The following is a 25031-nucleotide window of genomic DNA, read 5'->3' as shown; positions in this document are numbered from 1 at the left end:
AATTTAAGAATTAGTCCAAATTCTTTCCCTATGTTATGTACTGTGCTCTGATTGAGGATCTAAGTGTAGTAGGTGGAGGCTGAATATGTGCTAAATATATTTATTTAAAAAAATTGATTGATTTGAGAGAAACCTAACCTTGCCACTCCACCCTTCCACGCATTCATGTATGTGCCCTAACCAGGGGTCAAACCCGCAACCGTGGTGTATCTGGCCGATGCTCTAACCGACAGAGATATGCAGCCAGAGCATTATATTTTAATAATTATAAAAAAGGAATAATTATATTTATTATATCGCTCACTTCTGCCTAGCCTTCCCCTAATTATTTGATAAGACCTTTGGGGAGGGACCAGTGAACGACAGGACAGCACAGTTCCTGCTCTCATGGAGCTTCCGTTCCAATAAGATCCGAAGGAAAGGAGACCAAGGCTTTCAGGTCCAAGCCGCCGGCCCGCACGGTGCTCACTGCGTAGACGGCCGGCCTCAGTTCGCCTCATCTGCAAAATGGGCCCATAGCAGGTAGCTCCAGACCCTAGCGCTCCCTTCCAAGGGGTGGGGTGCAGGCCGCCGTCCGAGGTGATTGGACCACCCACGCCGCCCCCACCCTATCCCCCCAGTCCTGCCAACCCCGGGGCCCCGAGGGGGGCGGGCGGGGAAGCGCCGGGTCGTCACGTGGCCGGGCGGCGCGAGTCCGCGCCGAACTCCAACCGCCGGCCGTTCCGCCCCGCCCCCCCCGCGCGCCCCGCCCCCCGGCCCGCCCCCGCGCGTGGCCGGCCGGCCGCCCCCACCCCTCTGGAAGGCAGGGCGCCCGCCCGGCCGGCGGGGCCGTAGCGGGTTGGAGCGCGGCGCGGGCTCGCTCGGGCTGCGGAACAGCTGCGGCCAGTCTGACGGCGCGGAGGAGGGGGGCTGAGGGGTGGCGGCAGCGCAGCGGGGAGCGGCCGGCGAGGCCCCCCCTTTGTCCGCGTTCCTCAGGTGAGAGGCCGCGCCGGGCCGTGGCCGGAGCCGGGAGCGCGGTGCCCGGCCGGGCGAGCTCTCGGGTCCCCCGGCGTGGCTGCGGCCGCGGCGCGGGCACGGACCGGGACGGGGAGTGTTCGGTGGCCGAGCCGGCCGAGGTAACTGCCGTCGTTGAGCACCCAGGTGGCCTGGCCGGTGCCCAGCCCTTCCTTCCCGCGGCGGCAGCGAGGACGGCGACAGGCAGACCTGGGTGCGAACCCGGCCCCCGGCTCCTGCCCGGCGCTAGGCTGAGGGGAACGCGTGCACTTGGAGCTGGGACGGGTTTGAGGGACGCGGGCCACCGAGCCCCGACTCCTAAGACCCCGGGGAGACTTGCGCTGCACAGCCCGTGCTTCGCTCCCGGGGGCAGTGGCTGGGCTGAGGGGAGCTCGGAGCTGAGAGTAAGGAGCGCTCTGCCGGGTGTAAAGCACTTTCCACGACGCTGGCATAGATACCGCCTCGCACCCAGCTCGCCCAGCACGAGCCCGCATCCGCCTTTCACAGGCGGGGAAAGGTGCCCCGCAGAGGGTTTGGACCCGGCGCCGGCCGAGCGGTGCCCTAGGCGCATTCAGAGGTCTTGCGGCATAACTGCCTTGGAGGGGCATAAAGTTCCGAAACAGCCACCCTGTGACCTCATTATCTGAGCTCCTAGCTACCAATCTGAAACATTACTTTTGCCGGATCTGCTTGCCCCTCCCCAACTACCAACAACCATAGCCCAGCAACCCAGATCACCACGACACAGCAGTTTCTCATGATTATTTTTTTAATCTTTCTTTGTGATTTGGGCTGGACCAACTGTGAGGAGTGCTTTAGGTGAAGTCAAAAGTGGAAGGTAGTTAGTTGGGTGGCGGGGGTGGGGTGGGGGGTGTGTGTGATTGAATTCTGAAAATTCCAACTGAGTGTTTCGGATTTTCTAAGTAAGAATTATTTATTTTATGGCATTGGTGGTGAATAATAACTTTTGTCCTTTCTATTGACAGGTCCACCTTCTAGCAAATTATTGGAAGGATCATGAGAAGTGTAAGTAGGGATTTTGAAGTATCAGTTAAAGGAACCAAAATTGTTTATGTGTAGGATAACATTTAATTTGGTGATACCATTTCTGGATGTATAAAGTTCATTGGTAGGTGCCTATCAAATGCCCATTTTTGAGGGGTATGTTTACTGATAATACAGGCAGAGGTTACACAGGTGGCAGCCCGTCACTACAAACGATGACAAATACACCGAGGGATGCAATGTTTTCCATCCCTTTAGGCCTGTGAAAGGGAAGTGGGACCAAGTGTTCCCTAATGTCTGCAATGAGTGCCAGGTGTTTTCTGGGCTGTTCTCACCTATCCTGTAGCCTTGTTTATCCTCAAAACAAAGTTTAAAGGAGGAATTCTTATCCTTCTTAGAACTGAGGAGACTGAAGCTTAGGAAGGTTAAGTAAAGCAGCCCTGTTGTTGCTGAAAAAACTGTTCACTAAACACCACTTTTCAGCCCGGCCGGTGTGACTCAGCGGTTGAGCATCCCCCATGAACCAGGAGATCGAGGTTCAATTCCCCGTCAGGGCACATGCCTCGGTTGTGGACTCCATCCTCAGAAGGAGGCATGCAGGAGGCAGCCGATCAATGATTCATCAGTGATGTTTCTCTCTCTCCCTCCCCATTCCGCTCTCTGAAATCAATAAAAAACACACACAAAAAACAACTTTCACATTGCTGATCCAGGTTCAGAATCCACAAATATTTAATGAACATCTATTTATACCAGGTGCTTTTGAGTATTGTATTTAATCCTCATGACAACCCACCATGCCTTTTGCTCATTTCAGCTGATCACCTTGAAATCAATTAGTGAGCCTTTAAAAAAAATAGAGCCCATACAGCGCAGGAGGTAAGCATTTGTAAATCCATTGTTGTTAGATCCCCCTTTGTAAATATGATGCAGTTCTATGGGGTACCAACAACAATTCCTTTAGTACACTCCTGACATCTTAGAGAGGTGCAAACAAAACATGGGCCTTAGGTAACAAACTGAACTACAAGAGCATTTTCTCCCAATGATGACAAATCAGAAAATACTGGTTTCCTGTGATAAACGCACAAAATATTGGCTAATGGAACTAACCACTGACCTGAAGCTTGGATAAATTAGATATTACTTACAAAAAAACATGTGGATATTCCAAAATAGCCAGTAAGAAAGGAGATTCGTAGAGTGTTGCTTAAATCTGAGCACTGAGGGAAATATTGACCCAGGCAGCCTTCAGTCTGAACCACCCCTCCGACTGATCTCCACAACTCTGAGTGATTAAAAAAAAATCTGATCAGGTTTTTCCCCCCCTGCCTTTGGTGGAAAGGCATTTGCACAGCCAGGAGCAGATTGGGGGTTTCCTGGGGTAGAGGTGGGAACAGGCATTGGATGCAAGCAGGCGGGATCTTTTGAGGGTTATGAAATCTAAAACTGGATGGTGGTGATGGTTGCACAACTCCTGATTCCTTTTTACTAAGAATGGAATTGTACACAAAACAGAGATGAGTTTTATGGGATATAAAACCCATTTTTTATACCTCAAAAAAATGGTTAATAAATAAAGAAAACCCTGTATGCTTAAACTGTCCACCCTCCAGCCTCCCCCCAGATGCCCAGCATGTTTCCTGCATGTGAGCCATTCAGAACTAGTTGCAGGTCTTTGGATAAAAGCTGGGTCACCTCAATGCCTTTGCTCCAGCTTCCCTGGGCTCTTTTTCCTGCCCTGCCTGCCTAGGAACACTTAGCCTCTTCCTTCAAGACTCAGCTTGAGCACCTGGGAAAGGAACGAGCTTCTCAAGGGGCAGCTTGCCAACCATAGTGGTGCATGTAAAATGATTTGCTTTTAATTTTCATTAGCAAGGCATTCTTGTAAATATGTAGGCTCTAAAACCATAATTTTTGTTACTTAAATCACTAATTAAGAAAAAAGCTTTCCTTGACTTTTCTAAGCAAATTCAAGTGACATTGCTGCTGTTTGTAATTTGTAATTTATATATCAAGTAGCCTCACTAAACTGTGAGCCCTCTGACCCTGCTCTGTTCATGTCTAGACCTCAAGATCTGATGCATAGAATGATTGTTGAATAAATGCCTGTGTTGTTAAGATCATCCTGCAGAGCCTACCATGGACGTATGGTTGGAAAATGATCCATCTGTGGGTCCAAAAGTGATTAAGACAAGAAGGTAGTCCTCAGGGAGTTCCCCATCTGGGGCTGGACCACATGGTGACCTAGAGATGTACACCGTGTAATCTCTGGCTGGTTAATCTTATGTAAACTGGGAGTGGCAGCAGTACCTACCTGAGTATATTTCGAGGATCAGATGGGCTTTTATAGTAAATTGCTTCAAGCAGGGCCAGGCACAGAATGTGTGCTCAGTAATTGCTTGTTAGTATTAGAGTGCATGGTAAGAGTTAGGATAAGGGATCCAGGGGAAGATTCCCAGGGAAGGTCTCACCTGAGCTGGGTTGTGAAGGATTGAGTTGAAGTTATTTATTTCTGTTTTACCTTGAAGCATGTTGAGTGCAGTTTCAGATAAGTTGCAAAAAAAAGACTGTTTGCTTTATTGTTGATGGGGGAAAATATGAGGACAGATAGGCTTAAATCACTTGTACACACATAGGGAAAGATGAAGGAGTATGGCCTTGCTGGAGGCATTCATTTTTATGGTTTGCCCCAGCCCCAAATTCCTAAGAAATCCTGTTATAAAAGTGGTGCAAGCTGGAAGTTCTGGGCCAAATTCAGCCTGTACAAGTGCTGTTTGACTTGTACTGTGGTTATGGACATTTTTGAGGTCATATTTAAACTTTACAAAGATAATCTGGATTTCCGACTTCTCTTTTTAAAAATATGATATGAGCCCTAGCCGGTTTGGCTCAGTGGTTAGAGCATCGGCCCCTGAACTGAACGGTCCCGGTTCGATTTCGGCCAAAGGCATGTACCTTGGTTGCAGGCTTTATCCCCGGCCCTGGTAGGGGCATGTTCAGGAGGCAACCGATTGATGTGCTTCTCTCACATCCATGTTTCTCTCTCTCTCTGTCCCCCATTCTCTCTGAAAAGCAATGGGAAAAATGTTCTCAGGTGGATTTAAAGTAAAAAAATGATGTAACGCTGGAACTCTGAGCCTGCATGGTGGGCAGGCCTTCAGCTGAGTTGCAAGCTGTTTCCTCTAGAAAGCATCTGTCCTCTCCAGTTGGCCCATCCTCCATTTTTTTTAAAAAATTGATTTTAAAAAGAGAGAGAGGAAGAGACATTGATTTGCTGCTCCACTCTTTATGCACCATTGGTTGATTCTGGTACGTGCCCTGACCAGAGATCGAACCCGCAACCTTGGTGTATCGGGACGACCCTCTAACCAGCTGACCTACCCGGCCAGGGCCCAGCCTCACTCTTAAAGAAATGCATGAGTCTGTCTTCACATCCTGCCACTGAGAGCAGAGGCTCTCGTCATCTACACAGTGTTTATCACTGAACAGAGCTACAGCCCACGTACCTGTCTCTTTACTTTGCTACGACGGACAGTCTAGGGCAAAGAAACCCTAGCTTGCTTTTCCCAGAGTAAGCCCCTGCCCTCCAAGGCCAAGCCTGTTCTTAAACAGGACCCTTCTCTCCAGGGCTTGGGAGCATGTAAAGAACACTGGATAGAAATGAGAAGACCTGGATCTGTTTTTAATTTTTATTACTAATTTTGCTATATCTTTATTTTTTTCTGATTTTCAAACAATACATAAAAATATGTAAATGGAAATTTAGACTCCCTCAATATGTACCCCCTACGCCACATAATCACTATGAACAGTCAGCTGTATTTTTGTGGATTTTTTTTTGCACTTTTTAAAGCTACCGTTTACTGAGTGCTCGATGTGTGCCAGGCACTTGGCTGAGCACATTACATAAATTATCTTTTTTAAAAAAAATATGTCTTTATTGATTTCAGAGAGAGGAAGGGAGAGGGAGAGAGAGAAACATCAGTGATGAGAGATTCATTGATGGGCTGCCTCCTGCACGCCCCCGACTGGGGATCGAGCCCACAACCCGGGCTTGTGCCCTGACCAGAATCGAACCTCGATTTCTTGGGTGGTAGGTCGACGCTCAACTACTGAGCCACGCTGGCTGGGCCATAAATTATCCTTTGATCCTTGCAATGACCCTGTGAGGTTATCATTCTCATTTTACAGATGAAGAGACTGAGTGTTGAATTAGGTAACGGATTCAGGGTCATACAGTGAGTATGTAGTGGAGCCAGCATGTTTCTTTCTGATTCCAAAGCCCTTTCTCCTAACCATGTCAGGGTAAAGCCTCCTTGAGAAGACCACCTGGGGAGCTAAGCAGACTCCCTGGAGGAGGTGTATTCATAAAGTTCTCCTCCCACATCGCTCTCCGTTCACTCATCCAGTGTTTGCTGAGTGACTGCTGTGCGGGTGTTTCTGGAGATGGACCAGCGATCACACAGCTGTGATCTATTTGCCTATCAGCCAAGAGTTCACAGGTGGAGATGACAGACACTTGCAGAGCCATCAGCGAAGCACTGGACTGTGTACCATGTACAATAATAGAAAGGAGGGGAGGGAGGTGTCAAGGTAAGTGATGTTTAAGCTGAGTCTTGACGGGGTAATTGTTTAACAGGTACACAAGGGGACAGGATACTGCAGCAGAGGAAACAGCATAGGTGAAAGCATGGTAACAGTAGTTTTCCAGGGGACAGAAATGACCAGCATGGCTGTAGGCTAGGACATGGGAAGGGGCTGGATGTGCAGGCAGGCAGGGTCCCAAGTATGAAGGGCCTTGGATGTTAGATTCTAAGACATTTGGATTTTAATTTGTAGGCCGTGGGAGCCATTGTAGTGTTTATGAGAAGGAAGCGAAATGATTGATTTATGTTTTAGGTAAAGTTGAGGACAGGTTGGAGCAGGTGGAACTGGGGGCGGGAGGCCAGGAAATGAACTCTTGCAGTTAGTTCAATGGAGTGAATGTGGAAATGTCGCAGTAACTGATGAGAAGGATGACAGCTAACCACTGAGCTTTCTGTGTGGCTGGGTTCTGTGTGAAGTGCTTTGCATGCATTACCTCATTTAACTTTCACAGCTACCCTTCGAGCTAAGCATCGGTATCCCGTCCTTGTTTCACAGTTGTGAAGGTGAAAGGTCACACTGTGTAAGGTCACACAGTGCTGGAGCCAGAATTCAGTACCCTCGGGCTGAAAATCTAAACCTGTGCTGCAAACTGAAACACTGTGACTGGTGTCAGGCAAACTACCCAGAACTTTGTCCAGCAGAACTCCGTGTCAAGTACAGGTCTAGCTGATGCTATATCTAAGACACACCAGATCTGTCCTACCTGTCCCCTGCCAGCCAGATGAAGTCACCATCACTCTCGCCTGCAACCCTCGCTGGTCTCCCAACTAGTTTCCCTGTGTCCTCTCTTGCCACCCCAAAACCTGCTCATACAATAGCCAGACAGGTCTCTGAAATGTAAGGCAAACCAGACCCTCCTCCTTGAAACACTCCCCTGGCTCCTCATAGCTCCTAAAAGAAAACCTGATTCCCTACCCTGCCTGTCAGCTGCCAGCCTCGCCAACTCCATTCTCTCCCTCTCTCATTTCTAGCCCTACTGCCCTTTTTGTCACCGGAACATGCCGATTTTGTTCTTGCCTGAGGGAATTTACATTTGTTTCCTTCTAGAATATTCTTTTCCTAGATTTGCTCATGTCTGGCTCCTTCTTGCCATTTAAGTTTTGGTTTAAATGTCATCTCCTCAGAAAGACCTTTCCTGAGCACCTGATGTAAAGCAGTCATGAAGTTCTCTACCACCCTCTTCAATTTCCTTCATCGAACTTATCATAATACAATACCATTTCTTTCTTTTCTGCCCCCTTCCACTAGAGTGAAAGCTCCCTGGATTGGACAGGCTAAAACTTATAGGATGCTTATACTTGTTAGGCACTATTCTAAGTCCTTTAATATATTAGCTTATTTAACTGTTAACAGCAGTTCTAATAGGAGGTGGATACCTTTATTGTCCCCATTTTACAGATTAAAAAACTGAGCCTTAGGTAGGTTAAGCAACTTGCCCAAGGTCACACAGCTAATAAGTGCAGAGCTGGGATTTGAACCCAGGCAGTCCAGCTCCAACATCCACATTCTTAATCAAGCAAAAGCAAGAATCTTATTTTTCCCACTTCTGTGTCCCAGCACCTCAGACAGCATGGCGTTTAGCAGGTTCTCAATAAAAATTGTGGAAATAAAAGAGTATAGTCACAATAGAAATATAACTCCATTACAAACAAAACCCCAGGAATTATCCTTGATTCTGTTCTCTCCCACTCACAAATCCATCAGCAGGTTCTGAGTCAGAATTACTACTTACCACAAAATGTATCCCAATATGTCCACTTTTCTGCATTCTCACTGACCATCCTGTGCAGGTCATGACCTGCTTTCTCCTGGACCACCTCACCAACCTCCCAACTGGCTACCTAAATCACTGGCCTAGCATAACTCTTCCAACTGCTGATTAATATCTGCTGAAGCCAAGAATCAGGTGTTATTAGGGCAGAAATGTTTATTTGTACTGAATGAAATTTGCTAGCTGACCCTGGCAATATGTCCACGTATCTCCATTAGTGGTTTGAGTAGGGTCATACTCATGGAATATTTAAGTCCCTAGGTGTGTGGTTCTCCAACTATGTCTTGAGGTCCTCTGAGGCATGGCAGAGGACTCACAGGGATGCTGAGCGGGATTTTAGAGTCTTAGGGGAAACTTAAGGTGTTTGTTTGCTAGGCTGCCATAAAAAAATGCCTCAGACTGGGGGGCTTAAACAACAGAAATTTTCTCAGTTCTGGAGGCTGGGAAGTCCAAGATCAAAGTGTCGGCAGGTTGTGTTTCTTCTGAGGCCTCTCTTTCGCTTACAGATGGCCACCTTCTCACTGTGTCCAGACATGGTCTTTCCTCTGTGTGCATGCGTATTTGTGTCCTAATCTCTTCGTATAAGGGTAGCAGCCCCATGACCTTATTTTACTTTAATTATCTCTTCAGTGGCTCTATCTTCAAATACAGCCATAGTCTGAAGTACTAGGGGTTAGGACCTCAATGTATGGATTGGAAGAGGGGATGTAATTCAGCTCATAACACACAGTGACGTCTGTCTAATCCTGCACAAACTGCTGGCTTGAGGCAGATTTTACATTAGCTCCACTACAGTCCTTTTGATAATGTCATATCTTTGCAAAGCTGAGGTTTTGGAGGTTTTTGTGATAAAAAGCAAGTGTTGTGTGTAAGTCAGTATGGAACAGGAAATGATAGTGGTGTGTTCAGTGTGATTCCAAAGTTCAAGAAGGTATGTGGTGCCCAAAAGGTATGACGTTGTTAGGACATAAATACTATTTCTTTGGACTTATCTACTTAATGAACAGAACTGTTACTTATTTCTATAGGTCTAGGGGTATCATGGAGGAATTATTGAAACACTAAAGCCACCATGAATGGAGAAAACTTGGGAAACTTTACTCCAAGTAAGTCAGTGGATCCCCGAGATCAGAAACACCCAAGGGAAGTTACTAATTATACAGGTTTTTCCAAGACCCACTCCAGACCTATTGAAAATATATTTGGGAGTTGATCCCAGGAACCTAGGTCATTTCAGGATCCACTGGTCTAGTCTAACTTCTTCATTAAGGCATAGAAAGGAGTATCTTTTGCCAGATGTCATACAGCAAAGTAGGGGCTGAGCTGGGACTAGAATCCAGATTCCGCTGGAATCCATGACTTTCCTCCTCTTCATGAGCATTTTTGACACCCAGATGTGCAGATGTTGTCATGGACATCTGCTACTTAAGCAGACATGGCCCTGATCTCAAAGGTTGATGTGATTACATGGACAAAATGCAATGGATGTACCAAGTACATGCATTTAAAAAACATATCATACAAGACCTATATGAGGAAAACTATGAAACTTTGATGAGAGATATCAAATTAGAAAAAATTAGCCATGCCAGGCGTGGCTCAGCGGTTGAGCATTGACCTAGGATCCAGGCGATCGGGGTTCGATTCCCGGTCAGGGCACATGCCCGGGTTGCAGGCTCGATCAATGATTCTCTCATCATTGATGTTTTTATCTCTCTCTCTTCCTCTCTTTTCCTCTCTCTGAAATCAATAAAGATATATTAAAAAATAAATAAATAAATAAATAAATAAATAAATTAATTAATTAATTAATTAAATGGAGAGATACTCTATGTTCATGGATAGGAAGACTCAATATTGTCCAAGATGTCAGATCTTCCCATCTTGATCTATAGATTCAGTTTAATCCTAATCAAATACAATAAAATACAGCCATTTAAAATCTACAGTTTGATGTAGACATATGTGTACAGTTGTGTAACCACCACCAGAATCATTCCCATCAACCCTAAAAGCTCCTTTGTGGCTCTTGCCCATCTTCAACCACTTCCTCTGGAAAGCACTGACCTCCTTTCTGTCACTGTATTATGGTTTTATAGAGATTTTCATACAGTAGTATTTTGCATCTTGCTGCTTTCACTTAGCATAATGCTTTTGAGATTCATCAATGTCATGTTTATGTTGATTGCTGAGTAATAATGCACTGTATGGATAGATCCAGTCCGGGCATCTGCAAACCTCTGATGCCTCCCAGTGGTGAGGACCCCTTCCTACACAGGTGGACATGTCTGCAGGCTTCCACCAGCTCTGTGGCTTCCACACAGCCCGGCCACCCTGTGCCTAGCACAAAAGGAGAAGCTAATGGACATTGTTTTATTATTTTTTAAATCCTCACCCGAGGATATGTTTTTATTGATTTTTTGGAAACAGAGGAAGGGAGAGAGAGAGAGAAACATCAATGTGAGAGAGAAACATTGATCGGTTGCCTCCTGTATGCACCCCAACTGGGGATCAAACCCACAACCTAGGTATGTGCCCTGACTGGGAATTGACCCCACAGCCTTTTGGTGTACGGGACGACGCTCCAACCAACTGAGCCACCTGGCCAGGGCACCGACACTGTTTTAGACATTGTTTCCTCTACTTCTTAGGATGCTCTGAGAAGTAAGCCTCCTGTTCCAGATGAGGGCACTATATACAGAGGGGTTTGTGTCACTCCACTACGAATTCCCTGTGTAATGTTGAGCAAGTTCTAATCATCCCACATCCGAATTTTCTCATGAGTAAAACTGGAGTAATAACAGCACTTACCTCGCTGGGACTGTGTCAACCGAAGTGATGGATGTAAAGACCTTGGCAGTGCCCGGCAGATAGCTAGCTAGTTCTGACGTGGCTTATAGCTGTAACTGTTACTATGTTATCATTGACTGAAGTCACACAGCTAGTGGGATGGTGGGACCAGGATTGAAGCCAATCAACAGGGTCAAAACAAGAAACAGGAAAAATGCCAGTTAGTGACAAGGATTCTGGAGAGCGTCACAACAGGGCTGTGCTAGAGGGCAGCAGTATGGCTGCTTCAGGCCGAGTCAGAGGACCCCTGTGAGGAGGTGATACTTGAGCTGAGAGCTGCAGGCCCAGAAGGAGCTCATCATGCACTGGCCAGGGGTAAGGCGGGCCAGCTGGATGGCACGTGCCTTGAGGGCGTTGTGGGCACAGGCCCAGAAGCAGGGCAGCGTGGCCCAGGGGTATGCTGGGTGAGCGGGAATGTGGTACCGCATGCAGTGGGGACAGTGTGTGACCAGGACCCATATGTGCTGTGAGAGCAAGTGCTCTGTAGGTTGAAGGGAAAGGAGTCTGTGGGCCAGCGGTTAGGGCTGCTTTCTGGAAGAAGAGGGCCTTGAGCCACCATCGAGTGCTTCCTGCATGTCCCTGGCTCTGTGCTCAGCACCATAGATAGTTGCAATTTGAGCTGGAAAAGAGACTCTCAGAGAAGCTGGAGAATTACCTGGGAAAGGCCAGGTATCCTCTAGACAGATTCCCACCAGGGAACAGATAGCCCTGCCATCCTGTGCCTAGCACGAAGGGAGAAGCTAGGTGAGCCAGCCATAGTCCTTGGCCTGGATCTGTCTGTAGGCTCAGAAACCCAGCTCAGCACGAGGCAAGGAGGGCACTTCTGTCCTCAGGCCCCCACACATGATAAGCAAAGGTGCAGCAGCTGATGGAACAAATGCTAGTTTATGAATTTACCTGGAGAAATAGATAACCAAGGTCGGCGCACCCTTCGTGGAGGAACCCGGGTGTGTGCTCTGACTGGGAATTGAATTGGCGACACTTCTGTGCACTGAATGCTGCCCAACCAACTGAGCCTCACCTGTCAGGGCTCCCTGAGGTTTTGAGGCTACTGCTCTGTGTAACCAGGCAGTGACCAGCTACTGCTTCCTGTCATGTTCTCATCACTAGGCCATGTATGGAAAATGGTGCTCACCCTGGTGCAAGGATTTGCGACAAGGCCACAAAGAGACCACCAGCCGTCTCTGGCGCTGTTCTGTGAGGCACTCACTGCCCTCTGTGTGGACTAGGAGGGAAGACCAGACTTCATGGCCAGAAATCTCTCCACCATCCTTATAGGGAACAGTATGTAGTTGGCTCTTTTTGGCTAATTGATTGACAGCATCTAGGAGTGCCGCTGTCCAGCCACGGCAGGAGTCAGGGGTCCTGAAGGTGGGTAAGGCGTCGGCGCCAGGAGACAGCAGACTACACTACTCGGAGGTGGTGTGACACTGTTCCACTTTATTGAAAATCAGTACAATCTTTTATACTTTCTTTTTTGGCTACGATTACATTTCTGTGGTTAGTAAAGCAGGAAAATAATAGTACAAGTTTCGATTTCATCAGAATGGAACAATCTTGACTTTTTATGTCTTAGAATAGTGGAGAAAGGAAAAATCAGTGACCTATAAAGTGATAGACACGGCTTTGTCTGCAGCAGCAATATATTGGCTTGTGAGACAGATATCTCATATCTACCTGGGGTTGCTACTAACTTTTCTTGTGGTTATATTTTAACTATGGACCTATTCATAAACTGTTATATTCTTCTTGCCATATTCTTTTAAGAAAAGAGTTCTTTTTGCCCTGGCTATTGATTAACTGCTTAAGAATGCTTTGCTTTTGTTCCTTAGAAAGCAAGCACCAGTGTGGACACTGCCTTGCTAAGCGTTCCATGAAAGGCAAATTACTATATGGAACATGCCTTCCGTTTACATTAACTATTCTGATACCGTTCTCATTGTAAGCACCTGTATAAGGCAGAGGAGGGTCTGGTAGCCTTTCCATACTGTTAGCCCCTTTAGGGGGATGCCACAATCTGCCGTTCATCCTATATGCTACCCAGGGTGGTCCTTGTGCAGTAGGCAAGGGGCGATGGCCTTTTTCTTGCCCTCGACTAATTTTGCATTCATAGGCGGAGGCATTTGAATATAGGTGGCTGCATGAGCTCAGCTTTCTCTAGTTCTTCCATAAATTCCTTATTGGGGCGCCAGGGGGAATTTTCCTAGCTTCTTCTAATAACAGTTTGTTAAAGCATCCGGCACATGTGGTAGTGGCTGGACTTGGGGAAATCAGGATTTCTTCAGAAGTGAGAACATCATTTACCATTCCCAGGTTTGTGATTGACTTTATGACCCAAAGTCCCCCTCCAAGGAGGAAAAGAGCTATTTCCATTAAGCCAGTTACTGCCACCCACATGCCACATCTCTCCCCAGAAGACACCTTCCGTGAAGCTTCCTCTCCACGTCCGGACCCTGTCAGACGACGTGGTTGGGATAGGACGTGGCAGCTCCCCCTTTTTTATTTTTTAATTTAAATAATTCAAGTTGGTTATGGAGACTCTTGATTGAAGATAAAATCACTCGGAAGATGACTGGGAAGATAATAATTAAGATTATTATAATTAGCACCGTTATTCCTATGTGAACTAAATTAGACCACCACATAGTGGGATTAACTGTGTTTTTAAAGGATTGCCATAAGCTTTGTGCCACGGCCTCGCCCATGGGTAGGTCTAATTTAGCTTGACTCAAATCCCTAATTTTTTCCTGCAGGGAATGTAAATCTGGAGCTAACTCAGTGTTATGCCAAATATCCTGCAGATGTGCTTTTACCTTGTCCCAAGGCTCAGTAGCATTATCATAAGGATATGGGGTGATACAGATCCACTTATACTGTGAGTGACAATGAGTAGTCATTTGCGTCTTAATATTTTGAACCTGATTTCCTATATAAAGTACTGTATCTTCTAATGTGTTAATTCTTGTCTCTAATTTTTTATCTAATCTTTCCTGTAGAGAGAGAGCTACAGATCCATTATGTGATAAATCATTGACATGATTAGCAGTATGAATCTCCTGGATTAAAGCAGTAGTAGATATAGCTAAGGAGGCAATTATACTAATTAAAGCAGTGATTCCTAAGATTAAGGCTGCAACAAAACGTTTTGGCCTTAATAGTTCATTCAGTCTATTCAAGATTTGTAATCCTGGATCATCAAACCATTCCTCTGTTAATGTGACAGGTATAAGAACATAAGAGGGTTGATGAACTATTACAAATATAGTATAATTCTTCGGAAGGGCTGAGTGGATACAGTTTGTTAGCAAGCACCCATTACATTTTATATGATAAGATGATTCTTTTAGAGAAATTTGCATTATATCTGAACTCCCAATTAAAATAGCATCTGGAGTGTTGACACATGCACATACTGAGAAAGTCTCTGATTTATATTTATAAGGTCTTTTAAATATAACCATATTAGTGGCTGCTGCTAATCTGAACAAATCTGGATATAATGTAGTTCTGTTATGTTTTTTAGATATGCTTTGATAAATGGGTGAAACCCACCCAGGGGTAAACCATCTGTGTAAGGGTTCCTCGTTAATTAACCCATTAGAATAATTAAATTTGTTAGTATTATTTTTAAATAGTTCCTATAGTCATAGTTAGGAGATGACACAGTAATCATAAATGGTGAGGTTCGAGCTAATAGGCAAAAATACTGTAGTTTGGTGGTCAAACCCACAATCAATCCATTTAGGAAATCCATGGTCAGGTTCAATATAATCCCAATATATATCTAATTTTGGAAATTTTGTATTACAGGATTCTAGCAGAAAAGTAAAATCTTTGGTAAGATTAACATAAGTGTCATTGTAACTATTATAGCCTAAGGAAACAATTTCTAGGTCCCATATATACCGTCTTTGTTCTGTAAATTGAGGGGAATCCGTTAAAAAGGACCTATAATTGATAGGCAAGCATCCCGGTAATGGATGCCCTTTAGTAACAAAACATAATGGGGCATTGTCCGCAAACCCCTCAAAGTTTACTTCTTCAGTAGTTTTATGGGGGATAAGAGAATCTGAGATGCCTCCCATTAAATCTGGATTATTGGTAAATACCTTGAGATTACCATCTCCCCAAGAGGTAGGATGAAGCAATGGTGGATCAGGGAAATAAGCCCAATAGGAATAATGTGCATTAACCATGGATACCTGACAGGAGATTAGAGCTACCATAGCCAGAAATAAGGCTTCTGGAGTAGGCTGATGACCTCCAAGGGAGACCACCTTCTCGGCGTCCGATGTCATCTTCTTTATCTGACCCCAAGTTGGTAGGGTGGCCTTTCTAGTAGCCTGAGCCTGCTTTTTAGCAACCTTCGGCACTGATGCGTCGGGATTATCCTCCTGTAGATCCGATCTTGTCGCAGGATAGGGCTGCGGTGGCATCCTTCTCTTGCTGTGCAGGCCGGATGAGCCGACCCGGGATTCATGTGGGGGAGTCTGCATCCTGTGGGAACACACAAGCATATCCTCGCCCTGATGTTAAGAGAACATCGGGCTCTTTCCATTGTCCTGTTAGTAAGTCTTTCCATTTTACCGTGATGATGGGATTTTGTCTGTTCCCAGTGCCTCATCATGGGAGTAAGGCCCTGATCATTAACATTCAGGGCATTAATTACCAACAGAGCATGCTGTAAAATATGATGAGGGGATAAATACTTTGTTATTCCTTGTTGTAATTTGGCAATCTGATTTTTTAGTGTCTGATGAGCTCTTTCTACAATTGCTTGTCCTTGTGGATTATAAGGAATTCCTGTATTATGCTTAATCTGAAATTTGTTGCAAAACTCTTTGAAAGCCTTTGACGTATATACTGGAGCGTTACCCATCTTTAAATTCTTTGGTGTCCCTATATATGCAAAGGTTTGAATCATATGCTGTGCAACGTCCTTGAACACTTCTCCGGTTCTGGCAGAAGCAAATATTATATGTGAGAATGCGTCTATAGGAACATGAACAAATGACAATTTTCCAAATTCGGGTATATGAGTCACATCCATTTGCCATAATACATTAGGCTTCAACCCCTGAGGATTGACTCCCATCTGAGGAGAGGGGAGAAAGGTTATACAAGCAGGACACTGCTTAATTATTTGACGAGCTTGTTCCCTTGTAATGTGGAATTGCTGCCTGAGGGCTGATGCATTTTGGTGGTGATATGTATGAGAGGATGAGGCCTCTTCTATTGCTGTCATTACAAATATGGTTAATTTATCAGCTAATTCATTCCCTTTTGTTAGAGGGCCTTCTAAATTAGAGTGCCCACGAATGTGTCCAATAAAAAATGAATGAACTCTTTGATGGATTAAATTTTGTAACTCCTGAAACTGCTTACTTATGGTGGAATTGGAGGAAATCAATGCTGTCTTGATAGCTTGAAATAATTGAGCAATATATGCTGAATCTGTATATAGATTAAATGGAGCCTGTACCTGCTGAAAGGCAGTGATAACAGCAGCTAATTCAGCCCTCTGGGCTGAGGTTTCCCCTGTCTGTTGACTAGTAGATTTGTCTTCAATAATTGTTACTGCCATTCCATTTGAGGAACCATCTGTAAATATTAACACTGAGGGGGGAGGCAAAGGCTTTGCAGAGTATCGAGTAGGAAAAAGAACAGAGGTGTTTTTCATGAAATGTAACAATGGATGTGGAGGCAAATGAAATAATATATCCCCTGTAAACCCTGCAAATGCTATTGCCCATTGGTCCTCTACTACAAATAATTGATCACATTGCTCTCTAGTATAGGGAATAATAATTTCCTGCACATCCGACCCAAAGAGCTCCTTACTACGGATCCTTCCGTTAGTAATTAGTACTGCAACCAGGTGAGGATATGATGAGATCACTTTCCTAGGGGTCGAGGGTAGATGCAACCATTCTAAGGGTAGCCCCTGCCACAAGCAGGCAGTAGGAGTGTGTTGGGTCTTTAAAATAATTAACTGCCATGGCTTAGTATAGTCTACCTGGGATAACTTATTCTCAGTTAATGCCTTGTCTACTTGTTGTAGGGCCTTTTTCCTTCCGTTGTCAGCGCTCTAACTGAGGTTGGAGATGGATCCCTCTTCAATGTATCAAAAAGGGGTTTCAAGTCCTGAGTTGTTAGTTTTAAGAACGGCCTTAGCCAATTGATGTCCCCTAATAATTTTTGGAAATCATTTAAAGTCTTTAACTGATCATGTCTAATAGCCACTTGTTGAGTATGTACTAGAGGAGAATTAATGATTCGTCCTAGATAATTAAACGGAGGGTGCGTCTGAATTTTATCCGGCGCCACAACCAATCCATACTTGCTTAATTCTAGGACCATATTCTGTAACAGTTCCTGAAAAATTGCCTTGTCTTTGTGTGCTATTAAAATGTCATCCATATAGTGAATAATATATGCAGTTGGAAATTGTATGCTGACCTTTTGTAATGCTATATCAACAAATTTTTGACATAGTGTAGGACTATTTTTCATTCCTTGAGGTAATACTTTCCACTGATATCTTTGATAAGGCCTTTGTAAATTGACTGATGGCAGACTGAAGGCGAATCTTTTACAATCATTAGGTGATAGAGGTATAGGAAAAAAAACAATCCTGTAAATCAGTAACTATGATTTGATAACCCTTAGGTATGGCAACAGGAGAAGGGAGCCCAGGTTGTAAGGCCCCCATAGTAACCAAGGTCTTATTTATTGCCCTTAACTCTTGTAACAATCTCCATTTTCCAGATTTTTTCTTAATAACAAAAATAGGTGTATTCCAGGGGCTATTAGAGGGTTCTATATGCTCTAGTTTTAATTGCTCTTTTACTAACTCTGAAGCAGCTTCCAATTTTTCCTTTGTTAAAGGCCACTGTCCCACCCATACCGGTTCATTTGTTTTCCATTGTATAGGGTCTACATAATAGGGAACAGTGGCCATAGTCATAAAAAATTTGGTTCCTGTTTTTCTGCGACTTCTAAAGTCATACCCATTTGAGATAATATATCTCTTCCCCGTAGGGAAAAAGGTAGGGAAGGAATTATATAAGGCTGGAACGTCCCTGATACATTACTGTCTACCCAGTGTAGAGTACTGGAACTTTTTGCCATATTAGATGCCAATCCTAATCCTCTTAAGGTAGAGGAGCTCTGTGTCGTGGGCCAGGTATAAGGCCAGTCCTTACCAGCTATGCAGGAGACATCTGCCCCTGTGTCAATTAAGCCCTCTATTTCTTTTCCCTCTATCAATAATTTTTTCATGGGTCTATCCCTTCCTACCTTTTGTACCCAAACTACTAAATCACTAGAGCCAAATCCTTGATCTCCTCTCTTTTCTTCTTCTTCTTCTGTTTTTTTTTTTAATATATCTTTATTGATTTCAGAGAGAGGAAAGGAGAAGGAGAGAGAGAAACATCAATGATGAGAGAGTCACTGATCGGCTGCCTCCTGCACGCCCCCGACTGGGGATCTAGCACGCAACCTGGGCATGTGCCCTGACTGGGAATCGAACCCCGATCGCCTGGATCTTAGGTCGACGCTCAACCGCTGAACCACACCCGGCCGGGCTCCTCTCTCTTCTTTTAATGTAACATTTGGAAGGGCCAAATAGGGGAGTAATAATAATTGAGCTATTCTCTGCCCCGGGTGTATTTGTATGGTCTTTTTTTGGAGGTTGAATCATAATTTTTAATTCCCTTGTATAGTCTGAATCTATTACTCCTGGGAGGACCTGTATCCCTGCCTTAGAACTTGAACTTCTTCCTATAATTAGCCCCATATAGCCCTTGGGCAAGGGCCCAAATATTCCTGTCGAGATAAGAGTCACTTCTGTTTCAGGCTTAATTATAGCAAAATTAGAGGCAGGTAGATCTAACCCTGCGCTTCCAGGGGAGGCTCTTGCCAGGTCATGGATGGATCGCTTCTTAGTGTCTGAGGTCCCCAGTTTTGAGTCGGGGCCTGGGGCAGCCCCCTGGGTCTAATTTTACTACCGGCTTGCCGGGTGGTCTGGCTGAGTCTTGACTACTAATGCTTGTATAACTTTTTGCCTTTTTAATCTCAGAATACAGTGGAACCACTTCCTCAGTAACTTGTCTTGCAAAACATACAGCCTCATGAGTAGGATCAAAACTATCCTTCAGCAGATTCCAAAGTGAGAAAGTGTCTACGGGGACTCTTTCAGGCCCATGCATAGTATAGTATACTTTCATTTCCTTCCCCAATTTCTTCCAAGTCTCTAAATTCAAAGTACCTTCCTCTGGGAACCAAGGGGGGAACATTCTTGTACAAAATGAAAAAATTCTCTAAGTTGCCTATGAGATACATGAATTCCTCTCTTACTTAACATATGTTTAGTTATATCAATAAAGAGTCCTCTTTCTTTAGACTCTGTATGTCCCATGATTACTCGCCCTTTCTACTTAGCCTCCTCTGCTAAGCGGTCTGCAGCACCCAATCGGCGAGAGCCTATCCTTACCGTAACTCAGTGACTTACCTTCGGTCCCTGTTTGGGTGCCACTTGCCACGGTCCAGCCACGGCAGGAGTCAGGGGTCCCGAAGGTGGGCAAGGCGTCGGCGCTGGGAGACAGCAGACTACACTACTCGGAGGTGGTGTGACACTGTTCCATTTTATTGAGAATCAACATAATCTTTTATAGTTTCTTTTTTTGGCTATGATTACATTTCTGTGGTTAGTAAAGCAGGAAAATAATAGTACAAGTTTCGATTTCATCAGAATGGAACAATCTTGACTTTTTATGTCTTAGAATAGTGGAGAAGGGAAAAATCAGTGACCTATAAAGTGATAGACACGGCTTTGTCTGCAGCAGCAATATATTGGCTTGTGAGACAGATATTTTATATAATATCTGCCTGTGGTTACTACTTCTTGTGGTTATATTTTAACTATGGACCTATTCATAAACTGTTATATTCTTCTTGCCATATTCTTTTAAGAAAAGAGTTCTTTTTGCCCTGGCTATTGATTAACTGCTTAAGAATGCTTTGCTTTTGTTCCTTAGAAAGCAAGCACCAGTGTGGACACTGCCTTGCTAAGCGTTCCATGAAAGGCAAATTACTATATGGAACATGCCTTCCGTTTACATTAACTATTCTGATACCGTTCTCATTGTAAGCACCTGTATAAGGCAGAGGAGGGTCTGGTAGCCTTTCCATACTGTTAGCCCCTTTAGGGGGATGCCACAATCTGCCGTTCATCCTATATGCTACCCAGGGTGGTCCTTGTGCAGTAGGCAAGGGGCGATGGCCTTTTTCTTGCCCTCGACTAATTTTGCATTCATAGGCGGAGGCATTTGAATATAGGTGGCTGCATGAGCTCAGCTTTCTCTAGTTCTTCCATAAATTCCTTATTGGGGCGCCAGGGGGAATTTTCCTAGCTTCTTCTAATAACAGTTTGTTAAAGCATCCGGCACATGTGGTAGTGGCTGGACTTGGGGAAATCAGGATTTCTTCAGAAGTGAGAACATCATTTACCATTCCCAGGTTTGTGATTGACTTTATGACCCAAAGTCCCCCTCCAAGGAGGAGAAGGGATATTTCCATTAAGCCAGTTACTGCCACCCACATGCCACGTCTCTCCCCAGAAGACACCTTCCGTGAAGCTTCCTCTCCACGTCCGGACCCTGTCAGACGACGTGGTTGAGAGAGGACGCGGCACAGGAGGGAAAGAAATAACAGATGGATCAGTGTTTTATAGTTCACAATATATTTTCATTAACACAGTTTTGTGTAATCTTTTTATTGTGGTAAAATATACAAAACATAACATTTATCACTTTAACCATTTTTAAGTGAACAACTCAGTGGCATTAAGGACACTGTGCAACCCAGACTGAACTCTGTCCTCACTAAAGAAAAGCCCCCAGTTCCCTCTGTCCGCAGTGCTGGAAACCAGCATTCTTTCTGTCTCGATGAATTCAGTTACTCTAGGCACCTCACAGAAGTGGAATTATACACTATTGGACTTATGTGTCTGGCTTATTTCACTTAGCATAATGCTTTCAAGGTTCATCTGTGTCATAGCATTTTCTGCAGTGTGCAAATCATCCTCACAAATACAAGTATTTAACTTTTCAGAGGAACTGCTACAGTTTTCCAAAGTGGCTGCCCCATTTTACATTCCCACCAGCAGTGCATGAGGTTTCGATTCCACTGCTCCCTGACCAACACTGGTTATTGTCTGTCTGTCTGATTATAGCCATCCTAGTGGGTGTGAGGTGGTATTTTATTGTAGTTTTGAGTCTTTGCATTTCCCTAATAACTAACGATGTTGAGCATCTTGCATATGCTTATTGGCCATTCGTGTGTGTGTATATATATGTGTGTATATATATATGTGTGTGTGTATACATATGTGTGTGTATATATATGTGTGTGTGTGTGTGTATATATATATATATATATTTTAATCATTATTGATTTCAGAGAGAGGAAGGGAGAGGGAGAGAGAGATACAGAAACATCAATGATGAGCGAGTCATTGGTCGGCTGCCTCCTGCACGCCCCCGACTGGGCATCGAGCCCGCAACCCGGGCCTGTGCCCTGACCGGGAATCAAACCCTGATCGCCTGGATCCTAGGTCGATGCTCAACTGCCGAGCCACGCCCGGCCGAGCTGGATGTCATCTTTGAAGAGATATCTATTTAAATCCTTTGCCTATTTTTCATTGGGTTGTCTTTTTATTGTTGAGTGTCAGAGTTTATATATAGTCTGGACACACAGACCCTTATCTGACATGATTTGCAAATACATTATCCCGTTCTGTGTGTTGTCTTTTCACTTTCCTCACAGTGTCTTTTGATGCACAAAAGCTTTTAATTTGGATGAAGTCCAATTTTTTTGGTTATTGCTTATGCTTTAGGTGTAATATGTGAGTAACCATTGCCTAATCCAGGGTTATAAAGATTTATACCTATGTTTTCTCCTATGATTTTTATCGTTTTAGTTCTTACATTTAGATTTTTATATTTGGTGTGAGTTAGAGGTCCAACTTAATTCTTTTGAATGCAGATATCTAGTTGTCCCAGCACTATTTGTTGAAAAGATTCTTTTTTCTCCGTTGAGCTGTCTCGGCGTCCTTATTGAAAACCAGTTGACTCTGAATATATGGGCTTATTTCTGGACTCTAGTCCATTGATTTAAAGGTCTGTTCTTATGCCACTACTTTACTGTAGCTTTGTAGTTTAAGTTTTGAAATTGGGAAGTGCTAGTTAAAATTTATTCTTATTTAAAACATTTTATTTATTGACTTTTTTAGAGAGAGAGGGGGAAAGAGAGAAACATTGGTTTGCTGTTCCACCTGTCGATGCATTCACTGGTTGATTGTTGTATGTGCCCTGACTGGGGATTGAACCTACAACCTTTGTGTATGGAGGTGATGCTCTAGCCAACTGAGCTGCCCGGCTAGGGCTCCAAATTTATGCTTCTTTCAAAGGTTGTTTTGGCTGTTTTTGCCCCTTCGCATTTCCATATGCATTTTAAGATCAGCATGTCAATTTCTCCTAAAAGAAACCAGATGTTTTGATATGGATGGCACTGAATTTCTAGATCAATTTGGGGAGTAGTACTTTCTTACAACATTAGGTCTTCCCACCCATGAATGTCTTTTCATTTATTTAGATCTTTAATTTCTTTCAGTGATGTTTTGTAGTTTTCAAAAGTCTTGTACTTTTTTTACTAAATTTTATTTTATTCTTTTTGATGTTAGTCTGTGTGCTCTTTAATTAAGGTGACATCATCATGAACATAACATTTCAGGAAACCATCTGTCTGGAGATCAGTTTCCTTGGTTGAAAAGAAGCCTGAGTGCCCTACCCGAGTGGCTCATTCGCACCTGTCAGGGTGCATGCCTGGGTTGCGGGAGTAACCCATTTGGGATGTGTGGAGGGCAGCGGATCAATGCTTCTCTCTCACATTGATGTTTCTCTCTCTCTCCCCCCCTTTTCCTCTGTAAGCATGTCCTCAGGTGAGGAATAAAATAAAAAAAGCCTGGAGATCTTACCTTTATGATTCCTTAGCCCCACCCCTTTCAATTTTTAGTATTTTGGATTTGCTTGGAACAGGAACAGGACCCGTGTCACATGTATTAGTTTGCGGCCATCACTAGGCTTCTCTATAGTATAGGAGATGACCTTGACTTCCTCGTAAGCCTTTCACTGGTTGTGAGATCTTGAGCAAGTTGTATCATCTGAGCTGTAGTTTTCTCATTTGTCCGTTGGGGCTGTTTGGGGGATTCAGTAAGCTCAGTCAGTAAGAGCACCTGGAATACTGCTGGCTCCCAATGGGTCAATTTCCTGGGTTGGTGTGTTAGAAACAGCCCAACTTGTGGCTTTTAGCTCTTCCCAGCTTTTCATTGTGGTAATTTTCAAATACATAATAGTACTGAAGTCACATTCTTGTATTCCTGACTCTAGAATATGTATTTTGCCCCTCCCTAGAACTACCTCTGGCCTGGGCAAGGGCAGCTTCCTCTCCCCCTTCCCATTTAGTTACACTTCCCCACATTGCAGTGAAATGTGGTCTAATGCTCCAACCTAGATGTCTGTAGTCAGAGGCTAAAGCTGTAAAAGCTGGATATTTGCTGCTTGGAAATGGGCTAGAATTGGACATTTTTTCCCTTTTGGGGATTCAGATCCTGGGCCCCTAGTAACAGAGTAAAATAGGGGTGGGGTGTCTGTCACAGCCATTCACCATCTTCTACAATCTGGTCTCAGCCAAGTGGCTCTGAAGCTCTTTCCTCAACAGGATCTAATTCTGCACTCTTCCAGGTGGAGTTCCCCCTCCTTCCTCTCCATCTTTCCCCTCCAAGATCCAGTTTAATCACTAGCCTTTCCAGAAACTTCCAATTCCCATCAGCCAGGTTTCCCCCCTATTCTCTGCATCTTACTCCTGCTTACATCATTTAACGTTTTCCATTTCATCTCATTTCAGCATCATTCCATCTTTTCTGGATCTCAAACTGGCTTGCTCGAGGGCAGGGATACATCCTCTCTGTGCGCTCTGCCTGGCTGGCGGGGAATGTAGGTGCTTCGCCTACATCTGCTGGACCGCTGACCCGAGGCAGGTGTATGCTCGATACGTCTTCTGGGGTGGGCTCTAAAAACACCGTGTGCAGGCTTACTGCACATTAAGTCGCTGGTTATTTTTGATGAGACAATGTAAAATAGGCAGAACAAAAAGGAGTTTGAATAAAGGTACTTGAAGAGGATTTTCTGTAACCCTCAGCTATCATATCTAGTGTAAAGGTCGATGATAAAAACAAGACCTGCCAAATGATGCCAGTCTTCTTTCAAACTTGTTCATAGCCAATGTCATTAATATGAAGTTGGAGGTAGGACCAGTAATCTGTTCTTTTAACACCTGGCAACACACCGAACTATTATAATTAAGCTCTTACTTAGCCTTCCAAGTCTTATTTCCACCCTTTTTCTTCTTTTTTTGGTTAATCTTTACCTGAGGATATTTTCCCCTTGATTTCAGAGAGTGGAAGGGAGAGACATCCATCGATGTGAGAGAGACAGTTATTAGTTGCCTCCTGCACGGGCCCTGACTAGGGCCGGGGATCGAACCTGCAACCCAGGTACGTGCCCTTGACGGAATCAAACCCATCGAAGGATGCACAGGCTGACACCCTAACCACTGAGCCACACGGGCCAGGGCCCACCCATTCTTTCCTACTAGACTGCCTCGCCCCGCCCCCTGCGTTGACTTCTTGGCAGTTAGCAAA

General features: G+C 44.5%; 1 long non-coding RNA gene across 1 annotated transcript; it reads left to right on the top strand.

The window, feature by feature from the left end:
• The first annotated feature begins 865 nt into the window (after positions 1-865).
• LOC308552995 lies at positions 866-24355 on the top strand. The gene is made up of 4 exons (XR_013998170.1): positions 866-975; positions 1980-2019; positions 23034-23146; positions 24236-24355. It is a non-coding gene; the product is annotated as an uncharacterized lncRNA (long non-coding RNA).
• The last annotated feature ends 676 nt before the right edge of the window (positions 24356-25031 follow it).

The sequence above is a fragment of the Miniopterus schreibersii genome, assembly GCF_964146895.1.
Source record: "Miniopterus schreibersii genome assembly, chromosome: 2".
Lineage (NCBI taxonomy): Eukaryota > Metazoa > Chordata > Mammalia > Chiroptera > Miniopteridae > Miniopterus > Miniopterus schreibersii.
Note: the sequence above shows the minus strand (reverse complement) of the source record. Positions and strands in the feature narration are given on the sequence as shown.